The sequence below is a fragment of the Zophobas morio genome, unplaced genomic scaffold (assembly GCF_036711695.1).
Source record: "Zophobas morio isolate AGI-343-1 ecotype UQ-CSIRO unplaced genomic scaffold, CSIRO_AGI_Zmor_V1 ptg000002l, whole genome shotgun sequence".
NCBI lineage: Eukaryota > Metazoa > Arthropoda > Insecta > Coleoptera > Tenebrionidae > Zophobas > Zophobas morio.
The window spans coordinates 21,802,782-21,827,467 of NW_026972107.1; the positions used below are offsets into that span (position 1 = coordinate 21,802,782).

The 24,686-nt window shown below is 32.7% G+C and overlaps 1 protein-coding gene and 1 long non-coding RNA gene across 2 annotated transcripts in view; both read left to right on the forward strand.

Annotated features, from left to right (window-relative positions):
• LOC135130638 (gamma-sarcoglycan) overlaps positions 1-24,686 on the forward strand; it is a 321,177-nt gene that overhangs the window by 59,526 nt on the left and 236,965 nt on the right. The window lies entirely within an intron of this gene.
• On the forward strand, positions 22,232-23,019 carry LOC135122537 (uncharacterized). The gene is made up of 3 exons (XR_010279402.1): positions 22,232-22,434; positions 22,485-22,773; positions 22,829-23,019. It is a non-coding gene; the product is annotated as an uncharacterized LOC135122537 (long non-coding RNA).

Here is a 24,686-nt window from a genome sequence, read left to right on the forward strand (position 1 = left end):
TTTAAACAGTTAGTTGAAAATGTTACTTCACTTTAAAGTCAGCAAGCCTTAAATTTATGAAAACTGTTTCAAGTAGAAAAGACAACCTTTCTTAGTTTAAGCATAACGTTTCGATGTAAAAGCAATTAGAAATGAATATTACGTTTGTTGAAATAAAGAATCATAACAACAAACTTAATTGATTTTCCGTTAAACGAATCTTTGTGTAAGCAACAAGTGCTCTTTTGTGAGAAAATGTCTTTTTATTTTTACAGTTCAATATATTTTTTTAATTTTTTAGAATTACTTAAACAAAATAGAATTAATGTAGGTATGTTAACCGATTTATTTTATCGATTATTTCAAAATCGCATAACGTAGTTTCCAGGAACATTTGTAAGCAATGTAACATTATTAATGTGTATATGTACTGTAAGAACTTGTATTTCTCTAACCGAAACTTAACAATCAGGTAATTTTTTTATGGATAAACTACTAACTAAGACATAAAAGTCCTAAAATGTGTGAGTTGTTGTTTTAAACAAATCGGAATTATTTTGTTGAAACTAGCCGGACCGGACATGATTTTATCGATTACCTTTGGAAACCGTTCATATGATTTCCCATAAGTTCTAGATAAACGGTAACATAATATTTGCTTGCGTAGTTTATACAGAAAAATTAATATATTGATCATTACCAGATAGTCATGAAATAAATTATTAAATAAATTTTTATCGAACAAACTTCGCAGATTTATTGGAAAACTTAGTATTAGCAAATAACAGTTTTCGTTAGAAGCGCTTGCATAAATATTAAATTTTCACTTGAACAAATTTTTTTATATAATAACATATTTTTTTCTTTATCTTAATGTTTAACGTCCCATCTCCATCGTGCTCTTAAGCAGTCTTAATTTAAATTTAGCTGCCGTTTTGTACACATATTTATAAAATATTATAAATATTGAACTTCAAGTCTTACGCGAATCCATTACTTTATCTTTAATAAAAACCAGAATGAACTTCCGTCAGCTTGCGAGACAGATAAAAGCGTTCACGTTGCAAGAACCGCTCACTAAAATATAAACTTTGTTCTTCTAGGCGAACCCCTGAACAAAGAACGTTTTTACCTTGATTACTTCTAGATTAATTTTCTTGCAGGGTCAACCTTCTCCGAATAACTAATGCTTTTTGACCAAAACAATTACAACTATCAGAGGCGTAATTGATATCCAACCACACGTCCCGGATTTACAGCACTGGAGTCCGGAATTTGGATCCTCCCCGTCTATAATCCAAGAATTAATGTCTTTCCTGATCGCCTCGGTTGCATCGTTGCCCTATTACATTATCCCCACCAATAAGTTCGTCCTGGGTAGACTTTCATTTTCCAGTCTTACTACAGAAACGAGAAAAATCGGGATTTAACACTTATTTTCGGATACAAAATATTTTTACCCTAGCAGATCCTACTAAAACTTTCCGAATTATGATTGTGTTCAACCACCAAAACTTTAGTCCATTTTTGGTCGAATCCATCATAAATTGATTACACGACGGCCATCACAATTTGCGCACTGAATTCGATAAAATACCTCGTAAATACCAGATTTTTTTTTATTATAGTGTATAACTGAGTTAATTATTGACTTTTATTTCAAAAGCAAGCTGATCCGCACATTGGGAGTAAGCAATTTAAATTTGAAAGTACATTATATGTATATACAGGTGTCTTAGAGGTCTGACTGCACAAAGTTATACATACATTCAGCCTCAATAGTTTATTTTACTAAAGAACCTAAATATTTTGAAGCATTCATAAACCACGACTACAGCAGTACCTTAATTTACAAAATTTAAATAGAATTACTAAGCAGAATATTGAGATGACGTCTTCAAATCGTTAATGGGTATAATTACATAAACTCTGACCAGCGTTTTACCATCCACATGACATTCTTAAGATACATTTTAAATTTGCCAACAATCTGTCCAGTAGTTTCGGAGATCATTTGTCTAATAAAGATCGAAACAGACGACAGACGGCGGACTCGGAAGACGTATTCTTCACACTCTATGGGTTATGAAATCCCTATTACAATACTTCCTAAGTATGTGCTCAAAAAGTAAAAGTTCAACAGGGGGAATATAGAGCATTTAAAAATAAACTTTGCCGTCACCAAGTACACCAGCCCTAAGTAAAATTTTTTAATGTAGTACATTAAATGACAGCAAGACACAGATGTAAAAGACTTCAGAACAGATTAAAACGAAAGCTGAGTAGAAGAATGTGGTTTAAAATACCCGGAAGCCGATTCAGCAGTCTTTTTTAATTAAAGTAAATTCATAAACTCACAAAAATGTCTGTGCATTGTAGGTAGTTATGTAATTTCTGGACAATACTACTAATAATTTTCAAATCATTATCATCTAGCAGTCCCAGTTATTAAATGATAACGCGGTTATTTATCAAAATTTCCTGCACTTTTTTAATTAAGACTAATTTACACAAAAAACGAGATTCATTTCGAAAGTCTTCAAAGTAATCCGGATAACAAACTGATGTAATATTAAGAGCGGCAATTGCTCGTGTTCCAAGTTTTACAATTACTCCAACGTTAATGAGGGACGTCGCAATTTAATATTCGGGTCCTCAGCGTCCAGGACAGTTTTTCTTCGGAGATAATGTAATAACAATGGTCGAGGTAGAATCCGATGTAAAAGTAATTAGGTACAAGTCGAGACGAATTGAGGAAACAGCAACACCAGCCGAAAGTACACTTGGAGTAAAGAGACGAAATAGTTGTGAGCTAGTGGAAGCCTGTGAGGAACTCATTTAAGTAACCACGGCTTATTTCTCTCTAATCTAGCGAGAGTGGAATGTGCACAGCTAAATGAACTTTAATGTAATCCGGTTAAGTTGCACTACAACAGGTGCTGCTGGCTCTCGTAAATGTGGCGAGGAGGAGTGAAACATTGACCAAGCGCAAACTTTTCGCGTGTGGAATAAATCGACACGTGGTGCATGCATTGCGGTTGGGGACAACCACATTACTAACGTTATTTATTTTTGGGTTCACTGTTGCTGTTGCGTTCGATAACGCGGGTTTAGCATTAGATCTCTAAAGTTTTTTTATACAGTGATATTAAAATTTCTTCTTTTCTACAGTGGCTTTTACAATAATATCACACTACCACTACTATTACTTTTTACTTCCCGAGCGTAAGCTAAGGAATTATGATAATAGAGTCCATGGAACTTTGATTCTTTAATTCTTTGCTGTGACTTTATTCTTCTCACCGTCCACCATACTGTGTTTTTTTGGCGTCAAATTTGTCCAAGAACTTAGCATCTTACTAAAGGGTTTCCTTTTTTGACCCGTTTTTGATTTCGTTAACATCTATTAATTCGCTATTTTCTTTTATTATCGGTGACAGCTAGCAAAGACTCGCTGCCTTAACGTTTTCTCTTCTATGACGTCGGTTTCATAATGAAATTCAAACTACTATTTCGACTTGCTCTAAACAAAATACAAATCCGCTAGAATTACCTTTTCTCCTATTTTAATATTATATTCTATCTTTTCTACATATATAATTTTATTCCATTTGACTTCATCGTCCAGCATAGTGATTTACAGATCCATCTACAATCATATTCAACCCTGCATCGGTATCTCCAAATCAACATGAATTTCTGTCTGAACAATCCAAACAACTAATTTAGTAATTATTATTTATTTTAAATGTGATAGATAATCCCGGGTGATTTTTTAAATTTCTTCTCTAGTTACCCATGACGTTTACGTCAGCAGTGAAACGTGTTGCGTAACTTGAACTTGAAGGGCGTCTTGTGGTGTATGAGCTGTTGCGCCGTCATGTTGAAAAAAAAACATGCTGTATCTCCTCAGGACCGAGTTGGTCCAGTATATTCTGGTATGACTCCACAAAGAAAATAAGTGCACACAAACGTCTCCTTGAAACAGAAACCCCAATTTTTTCTGCATGTACAGGCGTTTCTTGAAAATAGTGAGGATTCTACACTCCACATTCACATGTACCCTGACTAATAAAACAGAGTATCATCAGTTCATCACTAAAGAAAGTTATATCGAGAAAATATTGTCCGTCGATCGATTAAACCAATTGCAATACGTCACTCTCTTTTCATAATCTAGTGGTTAAAGTTCTTTAAATATTTTCATTCGGTATGGAAACAGCCTCAGGTCGTTCTTAACATTTTTTTGACGAGTGCTCTATGATAAGTCGACTTGCTGTGAAAGTCTTCTTAAAAGGGTTATCTTCCATAACTTGTCTAACCATATCCACAGTCTCGGGCGTTTATTTTGTTGGTCTGCCATTCCCTTTGCTTCCTGTGTCACAGCATAACCCAACCAGATAACGAAATGCATTTACAAAAGTTGCTTCTACTGCAGCAACATCAGGAAATTCTTCACAAAATTGCAGGAAATAAGGTTTGGCTTCACATACCCATTCACAGTTAAGCAGACTCGCTAGAGGAGATATAACACTTTTTTTAGTTTTTTTATGATCAAATGATATCAACATAAATGTAATATACATCAAACTGCAGCTTTTTTCATGTTCTGTCCCTGAAAATAGTTAACTCAACCAAAAAATGTAACAGAGAAATATCGTAAAAAAACACCATTGTCTTCAGTTTTTCCTGTGTGTTAAACATCATAGAATAAAATTTATTTAAATAATAATGTCTTTATGTATCAAAATCAAAATATACCATAAATTAATTCAAAATAAGTCAAATGATTTTAACAAGAGTATTAGTGGAAAATTAGTACAGCCTTAGCAGAGTTTTCAACCAAAACCAATGACTTTGAAGTCAATACGATTTGAGCGGTTAGTTCAGAGTCTTACCGCTAGGAGCGTGACGATATTTAAACTTGCGAATCAAGCAACCAGGCAATAACCTTTCTGAGAAGGATGATAACCTCCCCTAACGTAATTATTAGGGGTCTCGGCAGATTTTTCTAATTTATGACAAAGAATTCGATTTTATACCAGTCGTCCAGAAGAATGAATGCTACTGTGTCGATTATTATGTTAGAAACTAGTAGATTTGCAGTTATAATTGTCAATGTTTTTAGTCCATGGTAGATTAAAAATACGTACTATTTTAGCATTACTACAAATTCATTGTAATATTATATTTTTAATGTATATTTTGCATTGTTAATAATAAAATTATGTAGCCATTGTTTAACACGTATCAACAACTAAGATTACTACTAATCCCAAAAAGGAAGTGTTTAATAAAAGCCATACTACCATTAACTTTCAATGTCCATGTCAAGATTATCTGGAAGATTTAAGCCATAACCGCAGTCAAGCGTAATATTTTTTTACAAATACTCTGTCAAAAACATGGTTGTTTCACAGACGAATAGGGTTTTTTTATTATTAAAAATTGATGAACATTTTCTGATTACTTTAAAACGCTTGTAAGATTTCAGAGCATTCGATTTTGCAATTTCAAAGTTAAATCGTAAAATGTTACTATACTATATAAGGTAGTTTTGAATTTTTTTCCAAAAATGTAGAAGTCAAGGGTAAAAATGAACACGAACTCATAAACCACAACTGTAGGAGTATAAATATTGTTACACAAGTTTATTTTTCAAAAATTTAGTTGTCTAGGGTACGGATTTATATACCACAAGTGGAGGTGTATGTTATGTTATAAAATTTAAATAACATTTGTTCGGCAAAATTTTGTGATGAGGTCATAAATTTTTTAGGAGCGAATAAAAGCATACATTTTGATTAACTTTTTACCATGGTTACGATAGCCTTAAAATGTTTTCAAGAATTCAGAGCATTCGGTTTTCAAACAGATGTATATGTGCAAAAGGTCTAATAGGTAACGAATTATTAATATGAAGTCAATGAAGAAAAACATGCAATTTCAAAAACATTTAAAAAAAATTGGTCTAAAGAGTTTAAACAGTACTTCCCTCGCTGTCAGAAACGTGACGACTGCATGCTTATTATGTTTTTTCCGCAGTGGATTTCAAAGAATTCGGTTTTGTAGTTCCTGAGTAAATCAATAAAATAAATTTGCGCATTCATTAACTTTTTTGAGTCACCCTGTATATGCAAATCCAAAAAATATGAATGGAGTGATAGATCACAAGTACAGACTCATCATATTTTGTACATTTTAGATATGATTTATTCGGCAAACTTTTCAGCTGACGTCATCAAGTTTTTTGAGGGCATAAGCAAATATATTTTGACTAAACATTTATTATGCTCTTTATAACCTTAAAACATCTGCAAGATTTTAAAGCATTCGGTTTTGTAGTTCCTGATTAAATCAATAAAATAAATTTACGCATTCATTCATTTTTTTGAGTCACCCTGTATATGCAAATCCAAAAAATATCAATAGAGTGATAAATCACAAGTACAGACTCATGATATTTTGTACAGTTCAGATAGGATTTATTCGGCAAACTTTTGAGCTGACGTCATCAAGTTTTTGGAGGGGATAAGCAAATATATTTTGACTAAACATTTATTATGCTTTTTATAACCTTAAAACATCTGCAAGATTTCAAAGCATTCGGTTTTGTAGTTCCTGATTAAATCAATAAAATAAATTTACGCATTCATTAATTTTTTTGAGTCACCCTGTATATGCAAATCCAAAAAATATGAATGGAGTGATAAATCACAACTACAGACTCATCATATTTTTACAGTTTAGATAGGATTTATTCTGCAAACTTTCGAGCTGACGTCATCAATTTTTTGGAGGGGATAATCAAATATATTTTGACTAAACATTTATTATGCTCTTTATAACCTTAAAACATCTGCAAGATTTCAAAGTATTCGGTTTTGTAGTTCCTGAGTAAATCAGTAAATTAAATTTATGCATTCATTAATTTTATATGCAAATCCAAAAAATATGAATGGAGTGATAAATCACAAGTACAGACTCATCATATTTTGTACATTTTAGATATGATTTATTCGGCAAACTTTTGAGCTGATGTCATCAAGTTTTTGGAGGGTATAACCAAATATATTTTGACTAAAGATTTATGATGCTCTTTAAAACATCTGCAACATTTCAAAGCATTCGGGTTAGCAGATTCAAAATTAAATTTCAAAATGTTGTTTTATAATTTTGATTTTTTTTAACCCATTTTCTATGTACAATTTTGAAGTGACGTCATCGCATTAATGGTGGGGATGATTAGACAAATTTTGGTTAGCGTTTTACCATCTACATGATATCCCTAATATAAGTACAAAATTTCACAACAATCGGTCCAGTACTTTCGGAGATTATCTGTCTAATAAAAATCCGGGACGGCAGACAGACGGACAGACGGACAGACAGACAGATGGACAGACGGACAGACGGACAGACAGACGGAAATGACAGACCTATTTCTTCGTCTTCTAGGGGTCATGAAAGATCGAGAAAACGTAAAAGTAGAGAGTCGGCCGACGGACTCAATTACAATACTTCCTTTGCTTACGCTCGGGAAGTAAAAAACAATAAAATAACCGGGAACATGTTTCATCACTTGAACAAACACAAACGTTAATATTTAGTACATTTATTTCGAAGCTTTGTCCTGTATCATTTTCAAATTGTCAATATTCCTCAGTTTTTTCGATTGCCTACTAGATCAGGTTGACTTGTTAATAAAAAAAGACTACTTGCCATTTAAAATCTAAATAAAGATTCACTATTGCTAAAAAAAAATCACTATACTATTTGGTTTAAAATCTCAAGTTCTGGTTTCGAATTTAAAATTTTGTGTAATCAAAGCAGGAAATTTTGATCCTTGTCCACTAGATGTAGCAACATTTTATGGCTTATAAGATCGCATATAAAATGCATGTGTCCTATTATCAACATGCGTCAACTAGATTTTCTATACGAAGAATAAATACTTAGGAAAGCACTTATTAAGAACTGTGTCATGACATAACACATAACTATTTGCCTTTAATGTATTTATTTAACTTTTAAATTATATAGGGAGGTTCCACTGAGTGAAATTTTATTATATTTTCACAAAGTGGGTATAGTAGATAGTCGATTTTGAAAATCTCTCACTTCATTTTCATCAAAATTTATTGTTTCCATGAGATAGGTGACAAATCTAGTCGGGTTGAATTATTCGTTGTCTACCTGTCAAGCAACAAACACAATGAGGAAAGTTAAGTGATGATTGACATTTATGACAGCTGACGAGTAGTCATCAATCATCACAGCGAAGCGACAGCATTCAGGAAATTTCGAAGCCAAGTTGATATACGATCTTTTATATTCACATTGTATATTTTTTTTACGGATTTGTATGTAATATTTAGTTTAGGATATTCATATTGTCCTAGATTTACATCGACAACCAGTTGGGCAATAGAACTTCTTGTTATTATTATTATTATACTCAATGGAATATTATCAGAACTTTGATGACAAGGCCTAGATTCTTTTTTGACCCATGTTATGCAGCTTCTTAAACTCAGTTCTGCACAGTTCTGTTCTCCTTTCATAATATAACTATATTTTAGAATCTTCTTTGACTTACCTCGTTTCACTATTTTCCTCAACCTTAATACGAGCTCCAATATAAATCTTACTGGTTTGTTGTACCTTCGATTAGAATATTTCTCAACTCAAATGTCACTTTCGGTTTGCTAATGTCCTGGAATCTTCTACAAAAATTCATATAGTCAACCTTTTTGACAAGCATCTACTCTACAGTATTAACTTTCCTCTGTTTTGTCGATTTCATTACTTAACCATTCCTGTATTTGTTTATCTGGTTCTTTTTTTTTACATTATTTCCTTATTATCGCAGTCACTCTTTTTTTATCGATTCAAATTTTAAGTCATATATTCGTTTTTTTATCAAGTGCTTAGCTTTCATTCATACAGACATGAAACGTTCCTCTGATAAATAAAAACTTCCAAAAAAATTCCATCAATTTCATCTGAACTTTCCGATGATTCTTCTCATAATCCCTTTAAGTCTATCTAAACTCATTTATCACTGCCAAAAGTGTTGTGTTCCAGAAATTCATTGAAAATCTTTTTTCAACAATTGGGTTAGCAGTTTTCTTGATTCAACTGGTTTCTTTCGTCGACACCGGTTTTAGTGGTGAAGTCCGTTACCACAATGTTTCACTCGTACGTTTCCAACGTGTTTTTGACGTTCTTTCGGATAATCATACCATTGACAATAATAATGACAATAATAAAGTTTTTGTTCTGAAGAGGTTTACGTAACGTTACTAGGTATTGCATAAGAAATTATTCACTTCCATCATCGCAAATTGGGTTCTGAGTCAAGTCAGCACAATCCTACCCCCCTACACATGCTGTCACTTGTCTCTAAATATATTATGTATGACAAGAACTATGTTTAGTATCAATCCCAAAAGTTGGATAATTTCTCGCAGTTCGGTGACATCGCAACGGTATTTGCTAAATGTACGCAGGCATTTACGTCTCTTCGTGTTGATGTCGTCAATTTATGAATGTTTTGCATTAGTAAACCAATATTAGATCTTATCAATATTTTAAGAAATTTTGATTTTCTGGGCAAACTGCGAAATTTAACAGTGCAAGCTTTATTTATCAGAAAAATCTGTACACATATTAATATAAAAAAGTGGGAACTAAAGATTAAACCACATATGACAAATTTTGAGAATATATAACAAATTTAAAAAAAAGAGAGCAGAAATTTTAGATAATATTTCACTAGTTATTAATATAATTATAATTCTGAAAATTATACTTTAAAAAATTTTAAACAGATGCACAACAGGTAAGGAGAAAAACCCTACATTTATTGTTTTTTCACTACCAAAAGAGTATTTTTAAAAGTGATTTCTTAAACCAAAAAGAATACTAATAGAAAAAGTGAAATCACTGAATAGGTATTTTCAATACAAATTTCTTGCACTTTTTTTTAATGTAACGTTCGTAATTTTCCGGTGAGGATTAATAAACAAATTTTACGCAAAGTTGTGTTACTCTTACAGTGGCATTTCTAAAAAGCAAACATTTATTTTTAGGATAATCCTTTTAGGTGAAAATGGAAAGGAATAAATAATTAAGCCGCAAATAAAGGAGCACTTTGCGCTTTAAATGGCAAATAAAATTTATATAAAGTTTTTTGAAAAGACTTCAATAATTTTGGTTAAGGGAATATTTTGGTTGTTTCTTAGCTATTCCATGTAATATGTACTGTTGTAAGCCCCACTACATGCACTTCATCTGCGTTCCAAAGACAGCAACGTGAGACTGCATCGCTATCGGTGCCCACGATTCTGTGGAGTAGTAGCGGGAACCAAAAACTTATTTCCGCTTATCATCAGTAATAAGTATCTAACAGTCAAACGTGCACATCTCATTAATATTTACGATTATATATATATATATATATATATATATATATATATACAGGCAAATTAAGCTCTGTGCCAAATAATTTTAGAGATTTTAATGAAATGAAAATACAGTTGCCGAGTTTGAAAGCTACACCATTATCGTTTGATATCTGCATTTAAATTGTACATAATATATTTGTTTAGGTGGACTAGTGTTGTTTAATTATAATTTCACTATAAACAGTTCTGTATACAAAATCAGCGAACTCAAAAAAGTTTACATAGCGAGCGCAGCTGGGCCAATTTTAATTATATTCTCCAAACTTCAGGCTAATGTTAAAACGGTCCATCTACCGCTCGCCTTTTTGACAAATCTTCGGCCATTTAGATGAATGTTGGAAAATGTAGAGAAATGAATCGTGAAATTAGTGCTTTAAATGAGACGGCAAAAATTGGAATCCCGTGATGTATGTGAGACGAGGACCTTCGATCCGAGTTAAAGAAAGCCCTAAATCCCTCTCTGTCACAGCCGTCATATTTCAGCATGTCAAATGTGCGTATGACCTGTGAGAGATGCGCCCGGATTCCATTTGTTCCGGTTGTCGGCATCGTGATGAAGTGTGTACCGTGTCGGTACGGCCGTGTTCCTACACACCACATATTTAGTATTGCAACCGGATATAGCTGATGGGAATGTTCCCTCTAATCTATTATGAGTGACTGGCGGGAACAAAGTTAACCGAGATAATTCACTTTCAGTTTCTCTCGGCAATAAAAGCTAAGTATCAAAATTAAAAAACTTCAAGTTATAGCATCCGGCCATAAATCCGCCAAACCGATCGTTTTTAATAACATCTCCGGAATTAATCAAAGGTACGCGTCCGTAAACTAACGGCGGCTCAGTTTTAAAACGCTAGAATAAACATGGGACGACGTTAAACATACAACAATTATTATAAGCACACAGGTCAGTAATACCTGGGTATACATTCCCGAGCTCGGAACAGATTTACTACTCCCATTTTACGTAGCGGAAGATAATGCAACTTTAATATGTCATTTGGTATTACTTTAGGAAAATATTGATCCTACCACTTTATATGTATGTATCATCGGTAGGATTCACAAGGCTGCACATAAAACTCATTTTTATTTATCGGAAGATTTATCAATGTGTGTGTCGCAAGGTCGTCATCGGTCTTGCATCCATAAATCGAGTATTGAAAACTACACCAAAACTGATCCTACCTGTATTTTGCTGTGTGGCTGAAACTACCTTTTCCTGGTCGATTTGATACAATAATTCTCTTTACAACTAGCATGCGGAAATGTTTTCTATTAACGACGATAACGAACGAGCAGCTATGAAAACAGAAATGTACACATATGTTAAAATGAAGTATTCGTAAGTTTTGCCTTATACTTACTCTCCGTACATTGCAGATTACATCCTAATAAATGGGTTCTTTTAAATCTAGTATGCTGTGTAAATGCATATATAGGGTGATGATAAAAGATTATTCATTAAGTTGGCTTTAGAAAATCTATCACTACATTTTTAGTGGAAACTCGCTTCCTTGAGGTAGATAATAATCTGTTATTCGATATGCATTATTGGTTGCCTACCTATAATGCAGCAAACGCATTGAAAAACCTTAAAAAAGTATTTATCACAGCGAGCAAAATTCACGAAATTTCAAAGCCACTATACAGTCTGTTTTAAACAAGTGTTATAAGAGTAAATATACGAATGGTTGTCTAATTAAAGTGAATCTTGACCTTTTTGCCGTCAAACCATGAATTAGGAGATTCAAACTCCTGTCAGAAGTTAATCTAAAACAGATTGCTCTAAATTTGATCGGAATTTAAATTTCCACTTAGAGTTAAACAAACATTTTTTTGCTACTGTCTAGAACCTATCGCTTACCTGCCAAAACAGTTACGTTCAAATGAAATGTATTTTACTTTAACGCCATCGTATAGAATAAAATCCTAAAAAGTCTAACAATCTCATAGACTAAACAAATTAAAGCCGTCATCCAAAGCATTATTTTATAAATCTAACTTGAAAGGAAAAACTTAATTTGCTTGTATTTAAATACCTGTGGTTTAAATAAATATCCTATCCTATTCCTAAATTACAGATAAATGTCTTACGAACCAGTTTGATAAATCATTTCAGGAATTATAAACGGTCTTCCTAGAGATTTTTATTAAGTAAAATACTACTACTGATCACGTAATCTCCGAAACTGTTGGATCAATTATTGTCAAATTTTATAAGTATATTAGAAATATATGACATGGATCAATTATTATCAAATTTTTTAAGTATATTAAAAATATCATATAAATGGTTAAATACTAACCAAAATTTGGTTAATCGTCCGCACCAACAATTTGATGAGGTCATTCCTATGAATAGTATTCTAAAATGATTTGAATGTTACACAAAAATATACTCATATACTTGTAGTGTACGAATCCACTTTCAGTTTTTTCGCTAAACGTTTAAATTTTTGCAAGGTATAATAACGTTTTATTCCCGACACGGTTTGAACGCCTCCGTGGCGCAGTGGGTGTATCACAGACAGCGGCGACCTGCAGTACAGAGATTTGGGTTCGGTGCCGAACTTGGCTTTTTCGTTTTCTTTTTTTGCATTGTTGTAACGCTGTGACTACTTGTCTTTTATACTGTGCCTAGAATTATCCATGTTTAGGACGTCATCTCAAATTTTATATTGGTCAAATTAAGAACGAGTCACCTCATTTCTAAAATGTGAAAAACACAGATGTTTTTATATAATAATGAAAAAATAAGAATTACAGTGTGTCATTGAAAGGTACGTACAAAATAAAATCGGCAATTGGTCTCGAAGTATGGGTGCTAAAAGTAAAAAAAAGTTCAGGTAAAAGTGTTCTCCTTTTAGAGATAACAATTATTAAAATTTATGTCCAAATTCGTTGTAGGCCTCTGATAAAAAGGTCATCTTTCGTTTCTATAGCAACAAAAGGGTCTCTTATTTGTTACTAAAATAAATTAATTTTACCTTTTTATCCTTCAGTAGCGTCTAAAAAGTTTGGATAATGGTTCATTTTCCCCTTATAATTTTGATAACACAAAATAAGTTTTTCAGACTTCTTAGACTTCGTGAACAACTGTCAATTTTGTTGTACGTACCTTTCAAAAACACCCTGTATAATAATCAGAACATTTCGTTCGATCGTGGTTTAATGAATAATTTTAGTCCTGTTTTGAGGAGACAAACTCATTCAAATCAAACTAATTTCTACGTGACATTCTTTCGATGTATCAACATACAGTTAAGCATGTAAACTGATAATAATACATTCTTTTCCGTTGGTTATTTGCTTTGAATACATTTCATATTGTCTGTATATCTGCGGACGGCACCTTCTTAGAATTTGCACCACCGCGGCGAGGTGTCATTTACACCACTGGTTTTTACTATATAAAGTGTATCAGAAAATTTTCTATAATTTCAAAGAAGCAGAATTTGTTGGATTGTACTTCAAGGGCTAGGAAAGTTCTGTCGAATTAACCTTGGGCCAATTTTTTTGTAAAATATCTTACAGTTTTTTAAATTCCATTTCACCTACTCTCCCCGGAGTATCTTCCAATCATTTATGCAATTGCGCTACTATACATCCAGAGAAATTCAACCCAATCAATGGTCTATAATCTAGTTATATTACTTGTTTTTAATATGGTAAAATGGGTTTTTTATATAAGATATTTTTTTTTATGTTGGAAGTAGTATTGAGCATCAGCGATGCATTTCGACATCTTGGAGTCAAATTTAATTTAGAATTAAGTATACAACAAAATTATGAATAGCAATAAACGAACGTTTTTATATTGTCAAAATGATCGCAATAATATATTGCAGCTTCAATCCATAAACCTCATGTTGTTAGAACAGGTTCTGGAGGCAATGGATAATCCGGTAAGTCTTCCCACAAGGTTTGAATCCTCAAATAAACTTTAAAAACTACTTTCTACTTTCTTTACGTTGGAAATTAAACCATTGAAATTTTTTGATGGTCTTCATTATGAAATGAGGAAAATAAAGTTTGCCTGGTATCTTTAATAAGATTTGTTTTGTGCATGTCAGTATTTTCATTTTGAAAAAGATGGCACTTCTTTTGGCATGAAATCTACAACATATTTTATTTATTTATTTATTTATTTATTTATTTTTCAAAAAATTGATATTATTATGTGAATTTATGAAATTAATTTCACAACTAGCTTTCCCATTTGAATTCTGCAAAATCAATAATTTATACTTACAATTTTCCCACAGGCTTTACAGAACAATAATTTCTATTTAGAAAACGTCTTTGTTTTTCGTCCATTCCCTTAACTTGTCCTTTAAAGATGATCTGACATTGGACATTTAAAAAATGGCACAAGATACGAGATGACGAACAATTTTTAAAACACTTTTACACTTTTGAACTTTACAACACGAACTAATTGATACAGGAAGAGAATTCGAAAAGAAAGTTGTACAAGGGCTTGATGTATTTAACACATGAAAGCTCTTCTATGAAAAGCAAGAGACAACTTGTGTCGGGGTCTGTAAATGGATGTTTTAAATATTTTAATACCTATTTACGTATTTACTTAGCTGTGCAATAAACTTTGTTGTTTGATGGTTTACGCAGGAAAATAGATTTAGGTTCTTGATTTGTCCGCATTTTGCTAACGGAATTCCCCCCACTCCTTCAACCCAAAAATCGATTTGGATTATCGTTCCTTATAGTATCGGAAATATTAAATGTGACCTTCACAAGAAACGTGTGCTTAAGGGTATAGAAAATTCAAATTTTAGAACAAAACAGGCAGAAAAAAATTTTTTGGAGAAAAAATATATAATTTCAAATAGAAGTGTAGTTTCGCTAAATTTTTGTATCTTGAGTTAGTAATTAAGTTCGTTTCTGTATTAATTACGTGAACTTTGTAATATTTCTAAAACTTTCGATACATTTATATGAAAAGCCTGTTGCATGTTGACGTCGGAATTAATGAAGCTGAGACTAAATTACACTTTTGTCTGCAGCTATTCTGTGTTATAATGCTGTGTTATAAAAGATACATGTTATGAAATGGTAAACCAGTGGCCGAGTAGTCACACAATCATATTTGCGATTACATATTTTACAGCCAACCATGGCATCGATTTTTGTTTGCCGCCGTATTTAACCAACAAGTGGCAATCACAACAATAAAACTCCGAATCACGCAAAATATTTGTTATCTTTTGACAACGACACGTTAACATTAAGAGGATCATCTCTTGTTATACTTGTGGAATTATTAAGAATGGGGATTTCATTCTTCCACGCTTTCGAGCGAGATAAAGCACTAAAAATGTTAAGGACCCATAAAAGTTTTACTTGAAAATGTCAACACTCGCTTATATTCCCGCCTTCAGTTCACTATCGTGATGTGTATATACACGGCCTAGATAGCGCCATTTAAAAAAATATCTATTTTCAGGTAATAGCGCCATTAATAAGAAGCGATAACAGCGACGACATCATCTATTAGATGTCTGCATATGATTACAACCGCTTTATGACCGAATTGATTTTTATTCAGTATAATCCGCTGTGGCAAGCGCCGATTCTTAGTGCTTACGAAACGGTGAATTAGGTTTTGGTTCGTCATTTCTTTTTACGTCGTGATTAACTGTAGGTGTTACGCGTGGAACTGTCACACATGTAATGAAGTCATTTACACGCACGTGACAGTGAGATGGCTATATGTGTGTATAGCACCATTATTTGTTGTAACTGCCATATGTAACAAGGTAATTTGTATGCACGTAATATACCACATAATCGACACCTCTACTCACTCCTACGGACTGGATACGCTCGATGTTCGTGTTTAAGGACAACGTAAAGCACAATCGCGAGCTTCGCTCGCCCTGACGACATCGTTGCCTTTTCATAAGCACATATTTATGAATCACGTAATATAATTAAATTATGGTGAATAAACATACATGCGACGTTAACTCACACGCACGCTAAACAATTTCGAAGAATCCTATAACCTTCATCAAAATTGCTCTTAAAAATGCCTACACACCAACACTTAGTACGTCTGGTTCATAAAAAGTGAATTAAATATTTTAATTCGATTTACACCTTTAAATGAAATTTACTCGTCACTCTTAGAACCGGATTACTTAAATTGTGTGATTAAATCTGCATTGCTCATTTTCCCTTGTATAAAACGGTGTTCAGTTTTTTCCAGTTTTAAAAGATTTACCGAAAAAAAACATGTTTCTTTCGGCTTAAAAAAAAATATATTTGTGTGTAGAATACTGTTTTGCCGGTCAGATTAGCCTATCTAAATTCCACTATCTTCTAATAAAAATAGTGAAGTTCATGTGCATTAAAGTTAATAATCCGTATAGACAAAACTTAACTAAACTGAACTAAAAAGTTCATTACATTTTGATAGAACGCTTTTCAGAACGGTTTCATTTTTTTTTGACAAAGTCGATTTCATTTCTATTCAATCAATCTGTGGCATTCTTCGTATAATAACGAGTTGCCAAATCGGTCCAAAGTAGTACCAGTATGCTATGGGTCTTATAAAAGGCAACGATTTTTCTAAAACACCCACTAAAATATGTTTCACCATTTACGCCATATACTTATTAAAGTTATTGTAAAATAAGACAAATTGCATTTGTCACGTGATGAATAGGTTTGCCACACGAGTAACTTCTTTACAAATTTTCAAGTTTTAATCACCTGTAACACATCACTAAGTAAGTAGTAGTAATCTAAACTCGAACATGCAACATGTTTCATCATCCATGATTGCGCCATAGTTTGGAAAGTCTGTTTCCCGCATTGAAGGCTTGTTTCCCTTCGGTCGTGCCGCATTTGCGTGTTGTGTACCATAATTTTAAATTTTTAAAATTAAAAGATTAATTGTGAGTTATTTATAAACAACCAAGCTGACAGTGGTGTAAATTTCTGGCAACGTTGACGCTTCCAGGCTAAGTTATTAAGGTTATTATGGCAACGGAAAGCAAAAAGCACGCGGGCGGAAAATTCGCCCTCACGCACCTGGTGAGTGCGCAAAATTCATCAAAAAAGTGCAAAAAAATATGCAGTTTTCTTGACTTTGTTTATGTGACAATTTCTTGCCTAGCATTCCTGTCAGACTCTTGTTTTTACTATTCGAACGTAACTAAGGAAGTATTGTAGTAAGTCCCTCCGGCAAATGGTTACTTCCATGACTCCTAGAGTATGAAACACCAAGTGTCCAGCTTTCGTCTGTCTGTTGTCTGTGCATCTGTCGTCTGTGACGATTTTTATTAGACAAGTAATTTTCAAAACTACTGGACCCATTGTTGTCAATTTTACAAGTATTTTAGGAATATCGTGTACATCGTAAAACGCTAATCACCTGTACTTGTTTACGTAGTTTATAAATCTGTCTTGATTTTCTTTATTATTAATATTATTATTATTACTTGCCGAGCGTAAGCTAAGGAAGTATTGTAGTCAAGTCCATCCGGCGACTGGCTGCTTTCTAATTTTCTCGATGAATTAAGACCCATATAGTACTAAAAAATGGATTTCCCGTTTCTGTCTGTCTGTCTGTCTGTCTGTCTGTCTATCTGCCTGTCTTCCGTCTGTGTCGATTTTTGTTAGACAGATAATCTCCGAAACTACCGAACCGATTGTTGTCACATTTTATATGTGTATTATGAATATCATGTAGAGCTAAAAGGCTAACCAAACTTTGTCTAATCATCTCCACCAATAATGTTATGACCTAATTTAAAAATTGTACAAAGTTAATGGGTTTTTAATTGTTAAAAATAACATACTCCTACACGTGTAGTTTACGAATCCGCATTGAATGTTTACCCGGAACGTCCAAATTTTTTGAAAAAAAAAAAAAATTAATTTTACCAACTTATAACAACATTTTGCAATTTAATTTTAAATCTGCCAAACGAAATGCTTTGAAATCTTGCAGATATTTTAAAGTTATTGTAAGCATAGCAAATTTTTAATCGAAATATCTGTTTATTCCCTCCAAAAAGTTGATAGCTTGATCTCAAAATTTTGACTAATACTTAAATCCTACCTAAAATGTGAAAAATATGTCCGAGTTTTTAATTGTGATTTATTATTTGCATTCATATATATTTTTTAGATTTGTTTATACAGGTCGCCCAAAAAATTAATGAATGTGTCAATTTATTTTATTGATTAAATCAGGAACGACTTACTCCAATTGGAAATACAATACTATTATTATTATACTACAGGAACCCAAATTGATATACGAATCCTTGTAGAATGTTGATGACGTCATGACAAAATTTCCTAAGATATCACGCTTCTTTATATTAACTTTAACATTACATACATATATATGTTTATTACAGCTTATAGGGGTTCTCATAAAAATAAAATTCGCAAAATCAAATTTTATAAATTTCCGAAAATTTTCAGGTTGCATTGAACTTCGGGGGTATGAGAAGTGCTGTCGAAACAAACTTCGACCAATTTTTTTGTTTAATTCTTCTCACACACGAACCCGAGCAAATGTGTCTGGTAAAATTGTGTTACTTCCATCTGAAAAGCTCCGCTTTGCGCTCGATCCAGCATTTCCATTTCTTTTTTTTTGATTAGTCAAATCAAGAACGATTCACCCCATTTGACATTGTCTCGAAAATTTCAGAATTCAAAAATGTTGTGCACTGCTATTTTTAACAAAAATAAAATAATTACCATAATAACAACTACCTACCTAAAATAATATTCAGATTATCATTCATTTTCCCTGTTTTGAAGAGACAAAATCAATGAAATTGCATTTCTTTTTAAAGACAAATGCATGCTCTTTATCTGCCACCGCTTATTTTTCTGGTCACCCAGCATATGTACGTCCTTAATAGCTGCTATAATCTTTCGATGTGTGAACTTAAAGCGTAAGTTAACCGTGTACTGATAATATATGTATGTTTCTCGTTGGTTATCTGTTTTAAATATACTTCATGTTGTCCATATCTGTGCGGACTGCGCCCCCTGAACTTTTGTGATAAACCTGGTCTTTCATCCGCTTCCACAATATCTTGGTATATATATATTTTTTTTTGTATTGATTATGATAGTTATCAACTAATTTTTTTTTCTAAAAAAATGAGCTTACAAGATTTGTTAACTAAAAACGACATATACTATGGAAGCAAATTTGTGCAACATTTTTTTCTGCATACGAGGGTGATTTGATAAATTGTTAGCCTAAGCACTTTCCACAGCACAAAACAGATTTTTTATTACCATGGTAATAAGCAACAACTTATTAGAAATGTCACTGTCAAATTTGACTCTGAAAAGTTTAATCATTGCTGTGCACCAAAATTTTGAAAAAGTCATGTCTAGTGAAAATGTGAAACAAATTGAATATAGATCGACTATTAAATAACTGTGTTTACAGGGATTAAAGAAATTTACGATGATACATCTAAAACACTTGGTGAAGTTTGTGTTTCTTACGCGATTGTAAAAAATTAAGTTGCTTTTTTCAGAAGGGGAAATTAAATTAATTAAAACAAAACTTAAAAGACCATAAATTTTCTTCAAACGATGAGATAATAGAGGTTGTTAAGATTTGGTTTGAAGAGCAGGAAGAATCATTTATTTTGAGAGGGTTAGCAAAGTTGCAGGATCGGTGTAACAAGTGTATAGCTTTGTAAGGGCACTATGTTGAAAAGATAGTAATTTATGCGTCCAGGGTATGGAAGCGATAATAAAATTAGGTTTTTATATTAACAAACTGCCAAAAAACCAAATAAATACAATTGGTTGCCATTAATTTTAACAATTAAAAAAGTAATTTGCTTTTTGAGCGAAAAAAATACCATATTGTAAGCGTAAAACAAATATACTGAGCCAGTAATTAAACGCTTAACACCTAACTTTTTTCATCTCTGATGCTAAGCCAACGCGTATTTTTTTATTTAAACTTGTTTACTAATTCCTTAAAATCACGTCATCAACATTATGTTGTGGATGAATGCCTTAACTTTGATGCGAACAATGTAATTTTAGTCACAACGTTTCTTTCTTTCAAGAATCGTAAAGGAGTTAGTGCCTGAGACATAAACGTGAATGTAGAGGCACAAGATTACATTTTTGTAAATCGTTCAAATATGGTCAATTAGTTTCACTTGATAATACGGAAAAACAGTGTTGTATTTGCTTAAACTGCTTATAGTAAACTGTTTTTCTTCCGTTCTTTTCCTAACTGTTGCTTTGTTTCTAACTACAGGGTTATCATAAATGATTGTAGTCGAAGTAGGCGCTGACGCAATTGTTTTGATGTGCCGCTTCTTACTAAAAAAAAATTATTAATTATAGTCCACTAAAGTTATGGGGAATTTTTGTTTTGCTTTGCTGTCAGAAGAATGTCATACTGGTCATATGTCATAATACTTTCCCGCGCACGTCTTGTTTACTTGTGTTGTTGTTCCAGTCTTCTTTGTTATAAATTAAATTGAATTAAACCAGTTTTTATCAAAACTACAACGATTTGATAACAGCGATTAAGGTAACTAGAAATGAATTAATGTGTATTCATATTTCAAATAAATCTGTTTTAGGTTAAGATGGGGTACACTCTTGAACAAAATACGTTTATTGTTATGTCTTACTATCGAAATGGGACGTTAAATGCGGACGGGGAATGGGTGTATTCTGTTCAAGCTTGCAAGGATGAGTATTTGGCAAAATTTCCAGAATTAAACATTGAGAAACAATCTTTAATGACACACATAAAAAGAATCGTTGACCGATTCAACAGCACTGGAAATGTTTCTAAAGGCAAGTCACCAGGAAGGCCTCCAGTTAGTGAAGAGGTGGTCGAAGATTTGAGGGAAAGAATGGAGCAAAGCCCAAAAAAATCTTTGAGTAAACTGTCTTTGCAATCTGGTGTCCCATACACCACTTGTCAGAAAGTTTTAAAAAGAACGTTACATATGCATCCCTATAAAGTATCGTCAATCCATGAACTTAAACCAGCTGATTATCCTCGTCGTGTTGCATATTGTGAATGGTTTCAAAACAACATGAACAACAACAGAATTTTGGATTTGTCATTTTTTTCCGATGAAGCATGGTTTCATCTAAATGGCTACGTTAATTCGCAAAATTATAGAGTTTGGAGTGCTGAAAATCCTTTTGTTTTTGAAGAAAGACCTTTACACTCTGTTAAAGTTGGCGTGTGGTTAGCGGTTTCGCGTAGAAGAGTGATTGGGCCAATATTCTTTCACAACACAATTAATTCCGCAAGGTATAGGGAGCAAATATTAGAGGTGTTTCTAAACCACTTGGATGATGAGGAATTGCAATTTGGTTACTTCCAACAAGACGGAGCCCCAGCCCATAAAACAATGGAAAATTTAAGATACTTGCAAGAATTTTATGGGGATCGCATAATAAGTCAAAATCTTAATCCAGAGTGGCCTGCTCGTTCACCTGATTTGACTCCACTTGATTATTCAATATTTGGATGGATGAAAGATAACATATACAAACATCGATTACATACTTTGGAAGAACTAATGGATGCAATTATACATTGTTGTCAAAATATTGATGTAGTGATGTTACAAAACATTTTTGAAAACAAAAAAAGAAGGGTAGCTTTATGTTTACAGCAAAACGGGGAACATTTCCAGCATCTTTTATAATTGAAAGTAATTAGCTTTAGGTGAGTGATATAAATTATATAGCGACAAAGTATTAGGTTCTGCTTAATTCTAGTTGACAATGATTTAATAATGAATAATGAAGTATTTGATGAAATGGAAGAATTTGAATGCTTTGATGTTCATGGAGTAACCTAATTAAGAGCTGATCATTTTCACAGTATGAGTGATTGCACAGGTTTTAAAAAGTTTCAGATGACCAAAGAAACAGTGATGTGTATTTCACCTTTGCTAGAACATCATCTAGAATTTTCTGTAGATATGTAAGTGTAGAACTTACGTCAGTAATCAGAGATAAATATTTCACTTCCAGCAGTCAAAGTTTCTCTTCAATGAACTAACTCTTAATTGGTTTATGATATTTCGTTGGTAGAGCGCACTTAGACTGTACTATGGATTTTATGGACATTCATCAAACAATAGTGGTGAGAATAATTCCTTGAGTACCCAGAGCAGTGATTATACTGTACCAAAAAAATTTTGTGATGCCTCAAATTGTAGACGAGCAAGCAAATGTGAAAGATTGTTGTTCATCTAGCTCGTTTTCCAGACTTCATTGGCGCCTTGGACTGCATTTGCACATATAAAAATTAAATTACCAGGTATATGAATTTTTGTTAACATAGAACACAAAAAATGAAATAGTAAAAGTTTTAGGTGGAGAAGATCCAGAAATTTTTAGAAATCAGGAAGATTATATCTTCATTAATGTACAAGCCATATGTGATGAAAGGATTAAATTTCAAATATTGTGGCACAATGATCAGTAGCTACACATGATAGTACTATTTTTAATCATTGTTCAGTTTAATATCTGTTTGAAAATGCACAACTACAAAGTTGTGTGCTCTTGGATAGAATATTTTAAGAGAATTTTATTATATTTCTAAGTAACAAAAGTTATCCCTTAAAAAAATACTTGTTGACACTACTGATATATCCCGTTATTCCAGTACAACAGCTCTATTATCAGTCACATATTGGAAGCCGCAATAGAATTGGATGCACTTTTGGGATTCTGAAACGACAGTTTCCTGTGTTAACAGTTGATTGTCGCTGTTGTTTTACACAACATTTTAAAACAGATTGTAATATTTGACAGTAAAAATTTATTGGTAATAAAATAATTTTTTTGTTGATTTCATTTATAGTGAAAAACATATTAAAATTTATTTATAAACTAACAATATCTCATGTTATTGTTAACATTACATTAAAAATGAGCATCATTTAATTGAAAAGAGTCCTTTTTCAACATACTAAAAATGTATTTATAAACTAACAATATCTTATGTTATTGTTAACATTACGTTAAAAATGAGCATCATTTAATTGAAAATGGACTCTTTAATGTTTTACTTTGAAGTAAGTACGCTTAATTCAAGGTCTGGTTTTAAAACCCTTTTCCTAAAATTAAATTCTTCAATTTCTCGTTCGTTATTTTGTAGTTAACAACTCCTGCCCGAAATATTGCTTTTTTAATTTTGCCACTTCATAACCCTGCCACTGCTGTGAAATTATGTTCCCATGAACAGTCTCCATAACCTTTGCTCTTCTTCCACTGAACCAATTTTTAGTGGGAACTGTGAAGTTACTGATCTATTAGCTTTTTAAAATTATTTGGCATGTAACACGCCAGTGGTCCTGAAAATAAACAGTACATTTTTTATAGATAACAATGAAATGCATACTTACTTCTTTTGAGGTTGTTGGTAAATCATGACCACAGAACACTGACTACCATCCTGTTCAACTATGCTTTTCTGTTCAACACTGGAACCAAGACTGTGATGTCATCTTGTACCTAAACACACAGGATTTCCTCTGCACAATCTTGGCTATTTGTTGGTTTGATGCTTTCATTTTCGTCCCCACGATGTGAAATGTACGTCTCCAGTCTCCACAAGTGTTTTGATTTGTGATGTCCGTAACTTAACCAAAACAAGGATCTATTGTTTCAAATACTGGACGTGGTCCTTTGCCAATCTTTCTTCTTTCGGCCTCTTCGTCTGCGGCTGTTTTCCGGTCTTCATTTTTCTTGTTCTCGTACCACTTTTTTTCAGAATTTTTGTCGCACCAGTAAATGACATCGTCCTTTTTATTTTCTATGGTAGCTTTGGATTCATATTCATAAACTTAATCCATAATTAAAACCTCCTCCGGTGTACAACTGGTTATTCGGCATTTTGTTGTTCCATATTTTTTTTATAAACTGCACGAACACACGAGGCACGGGGGCACGGACACAAATGAATTTACGTAACACTTCTAAGTGTGAAGTGAAAGCCATGCACTTAGGCCTAAACACTTAAAGAATGTTTTATTTATTTTTGAAAATAACCTCAAACAGAGCATGACATTTAATTAATAGTTCGAATTACTTCGAACCGTATTATGAAGCGGCAACAGCAAAAAATTCATTTGTTTTCAAAGCCAAGTTGACTACAATCATTTATGATGACCCTGTATATTAACGTAAACACAATGTTGACGAATCGATACCCATTCCTATACT